This window comes from Mustela erminea, unplaced genomic scaffold (assembly GCF_009829155.1).
Source record: "Mustela erminea isolate mMusErm1 unplaced genomic scaffold, mMusErm1.Pri scaffold_40_arrow_ctg1, whole genome shotgun sequence".
Lineage (NCBI taxonomy): Eukaryota > Metazoa > Chordata > Mammalia > Carnivora > Mustelidae > Mustela > Mustela erminea.
The window spans coordinates 130,925-135,922 of NW_022476400.1; positions in this window are offsets into that span (position 1 = coordinate 130,925).

The following is a 4,998-nucleotide window of genomic DNA, read 5'->3' on the forward strand; positions in this document are numbered from 1 at the left end:
TTTGCTTTTGTTTCCTTTGTCTTTAGAGATGTTTCTAGCAAGAACTTGCTGCAGTTGTGGTCAAAGAGGTTCCTGCCTGGGTTCTTTTCCAGGATTTTGATAGAGTATCGTCCCACATTTAAGTCTTTTATCCATTTTGAGTTTATTTTTGTGTATACTGTAAGAAAATGGTCCAGTTTCATTCCCTGCATGTGGCTATCCAGTTTTTTCAGCAAGATTTTTTGAAGAGAATGTCTATTTTCCATTGAGTTTTCTTTCCTGTTTTGTTGAAGATTAGTTGAACATAGAGTTGAGGATCAATTTCTGGGTTCTCTATTTTCTTCTACTGATCTACGTGTCTGTTTTTATGCCAGTATCATACTATCTTGATGACTGCAGCTTTGTATTGTAGCTTAAAGCCCAGCATTGTGATGCCATCAGATTTGGCTTTCTTCTTCAAAATCCTTCTGGATATTTGGGGTGTTTTCTGGTTCCATACAAATTTTAGGATTGTTTGTTCCAGCTCTGTGAAAAATGTTGATGGTTTTTCATAAGGATTGCCCTGAATGTATAGATTGCTCTGGGTAACATAGACATTTTAACAATATTTGTTCTTCTAATAAATGAGCATGAAATGTTTTTCCATTCCTTTGTGTCTTCCTCAATTTCTTTCATAAGTGTTCTATAATTTTCATAGTAAGGTCTTCTACCTCTTGACTTAAGTTTATTCTTAGATATCTTATGGGTTTTGGTGCAATTATAAATAGGATCAATTCCTTAATTTATCTTCATCCTGTCTCCTTTCAGTGAGAAAGCTTATTTCAGTGTATTGATTTTATATCCTACCATGTTGCTGAGATCCTGTATGAAAGCTAGCAAATTTTGAGTGGAGTCTTTGGGGTTTTCCACATAGAATATCATGTCATCTGCAAAGAGTGAGAGTTTGACTTCTTTGCCAATTTGAATGCATTTTATTTCTTTTGGCTGTTTGACCACTGAGGCCAAGACTTCTAGTACTATATTCACCAGCAGTGCTGAGTGTGGATATCCGTCTTGCTCTCAATTTTTGTCCATTGAGAATTATATTTGCTGTGGGCTTTTCATAGATGGCTTTTATGATATTAAGATAGGTTGCCTCTGTCCCAACACTGTGGAAAGATTTAATCAAGGACAGATGATATATTTTGTCAAATGCTTTTGCTGTGTCAATTGAGATCATATGATTATTCTATCTTTTGTTAATGTTATATGTCAAGTTGATTGATTTGCAAATGGTGAACCATCCTTGCAGCCCATGATTAAAACCTGCTTCACTGTGGTGAATAATCCCTTTTTTTTTAAGATTTTATTTACTCATTTGTCAGAGTGAGCACAGGCAGACAGAGTGGCAGGCAGAGGCAGAGAGAGAAGCAGGATCCCTGCTGATCAAGGAACCCGATGCGGGACTCAATCCCAGGATGCTGGAATCATGACCCGAGCTGAAGGCAGTGGTTTAGCCAACTGAGCCACCCAAGCATCCTGGTGAATAATCCTTTTAATGTACTGTTGGATCCTATTGGCTAGTATCTTGGTGAGAATTTTGGCATCCATATTCATAAAGAATATTGGCCTGTAATTCTTCCTTTGGTGGGGTCGCTGGTTTTGGAATCAAGGCAATGCTGGTTTCATAGAACAAGTTTAGAAGTTTTCCATCCATTTCTATTTTTTGAAACAGCTTCACAGGAAGAGGTATTAATTTCTTTAAATGCTTGGTACAGTCTTAGGGGAGTCATCTGGTCCTGGACTCCTGTTTATTGGGGAAGTCTTGATTACTGATTCCATTTTGTTGCTGTTTTGGGTTTGTTCAGATTTTCTGTTTCTGCCAGTTTCAGTTTTAGTAGTTTTTTAGTAGTATATTTCTAGGAATGCATCCATTTCTTCCAGATAACCTAATTTGTTGGTATATAGTTGTTCATAATATGTTCTTATAATTGTTTCTATTATTAGTGTGTGTGTGTGTGTGTGTGTTGGCTGTGATCTCCCCTCTTTCATTTATGATTTTATTTATTTGGATCCTATCTGTTTTCTTTTTAAATCTGGCTATGGGTTTACTGTTCTTACGAATTATTTCACAGAGCCAACTCCCCATTTCATTGATCTGTTTTACTGTTCTTTTGGTTTCTATTTCATATATTTCTGCTCTTATATTTATTATTTCTCTTCTGCTTGGTTTAAGTTTTATTTACTGTTCTTTCTTCAAATTTTTTAGGCATAAGTTTAGATTTGTATTTGAGACTTTTCTTGTTTCTTGAGAAAGCCTTGTATTGCTATGTACTTCCCTCTCAGGACTGCCTTTGTTGCATCCCAAATGTTCTGAACTGTTTTGTATTCATTCTCATTTGCTTTTTTGTTGTTGTTGTTCTTCTTCTTTAACTTCCTTGTTGTCCCATTCATTCTCTGGTAGGATTCTCTTTAACTTACATGTATTTGGGTTTCTTTCATATTTTCTTTTATCATTGAGTTCAAGGCTTAAAGCATTGTGGCCTAAAAATATGCAGGGAATATTCCCAAACTTTTGGTACTGATTGAGACCTGATTTGTGATTCAGTATGTGATATAGTTTGGAAAGTGTTCCATGTTCATTTGAGAAGAATGTGTATTCTGTTGCTTTAGGATGAAATCCTCTGTATATATCTATGAAGTCCTTCTGGTCCAGTGTGTCATTCAAAGCCCTTGTTTCACTATATATCTTCTGCTTAAAAGATCTGTCCATTGCTGTGGGTGGGGCATTAAAGTCCCCTACTCTTATTGTTTTATTAACAATATATTTCTTTAATTTTGTTATTAATTGATTTATATAATTGACTGCTCCCATGTTAGTGACATTAATATTTGTAAGTGTTAGATATTCTTGTTAGGTACACCCTTTTATTATGATATTGTTATCTCTCTTCATCTCTCATTATAATCTTTGGTTTAAAACTTAATTTGTCTGATATAAGGATTGCTGCCCAGCTTTCTTTTGGTGTCCATTATCATGATAAATGGTTCTCCACCCCCTCACTTTCAACATGTCGTCTAGACCTTCAGTCTAAAATGAGTCTCTTGTTGATAGCACATGGATGGATTTTTTTAAAATTTTCAGTTAGCCAGCATATAGCACATCATAAGGTTCAATAATTTTTTTTTTGGTGTGTTTATTTATTTATTTATTTTTAATTTCCAGCATAACAGTATTCATTATTTTTGCACCACACCCCGTGCTCCATGCAATCCGTGCCCTCTATAATACCCACCACCTGGTACCCCAACCTCCCACCCCCCGTCCCTTCAAAACCCTCAGATTGTTTTTCAGAGTCCATAGTCTCTCATGGTTCATCTCCCCTTCCAATTTCCCCCAACTCCCTTCTCCACTCTAAGTCCCCATGTCCTCCATACTATTTGTTATGCTCCATAAATAAGTGAAACCATATGATAATTGACTCTCTCTGCTTGACTTATTTCACTCAGCATAATCTCTTCCAGTCCCGTCCATGTTGCTACAAAAGTTGGGTATTCATCCTTTCTGATGGAGGCATAATACTCTATAGTGTATATGGACCACATCTTCCTTATCCATTTGTCCGTTGAAGGGCATCTTGGGTCTTTCCACAGTTTGGCGACCGTGGCCATTGCTGCTATAAACATTGGGGTACAGATGGCCCTTCTTTTTTTTTTAATTAATTTTTTATTTTTTATAAACATATGTTTTTATCCCCAGGGGTACAGGTCTGTGAATCACCAGGTTTACACACTTCACAGCACTCACCAAAGCACATACCCTCCCCAATGTCCATAACCCCACCCCCTTCTCCCAAACCCCCTCCCCCCAGCAACCCTCAGTTTGTTTTGTGAGATTAAAAGTCACTTATGGTTTGTCTCCCTCCCAATCCCATCTTGTTTCATTTATTCAATAATTTTAATTAGTTGCATATTAATTAGTGCTCATCCCAACATGTGCTTTCCTTTATACCCACCACCTGGTCACCCATCCCCCCATCTTCTTCTATTCAGTAACCCTCGGTTTGTTTTCCACAGTTCAGAGTCTCTCGTAGTTTTTCTCCCTCTCCAATGTCTTCCCATTTAGTTTTCATTCCCTTGCCCTATGGTCCTCAGCTCTATTCCTTATATTGCACATATGAGTGAAATCATATGGTAATTATCTTTCTCTGTTTGGCTTATTGTTCTTTTTATCTAATCTGATACCCTGTGTCTTTTGATTGGAGCATTTAATACATTTATATTCAGATTAATTATTGATAGATAGGAATTTAGTGTCATTGTATTACCTGTAAAGTCACTGTTTCTTTATGTTGACCCTGTTCCTTTCTGGTCTTTGTTACTTTTTGGTTCTTCCTTCACTTAATGGATCCCCTTTAATCTATCCTGCAGAACTGGTTTAGTGATCATAAATTTTTTTTTACTTTCTGATTGTCCCGGAAGTTCTTTATCTCTCCTTCTATTTCGAATGACAAGCTTGCTAGATGAAGTATTCTTGGATGAATATTTGTCTCATTTAGTACCCTGAATATATCATGCCAGCCATTTCTGGCCTGCCAGGTCTCTGTGGATAGGTCTGCTTATGTTTCATCCCTTGCAGGTTAAGGACTTCTTGTCTCAGGCTGCTCTCAGGATTTTATTTTTACCTCTGAAATTTGCAAGTTTCACTATTATATGTTGAATTGACATATTTTTATTGGTTTTGAAGGTGCCTGTCTTTGCCTCCTGGAGTTGAATTCCTGTTTCCTTCCCCAGATTAGGGAAGTTCTCAGCTATAATTTGTTCAAATAATCTTTTTGTCATTCCCTATCTTTCCTCTTACTTTGGGACCCCAGCAGTTCTAATATTGTTTCACTTTATGGTTTTGCTGATCTCTTATATCCTTCTTTCATGATCTAGTAGTTTATCTTTTTATCTAGGCTTCCTTATTTTCCGTCATTTCGTCTTCTGTATCACTGACTCTCTCTTCAGCCTCATTTACCATAGCACTTAGAGCCTCCA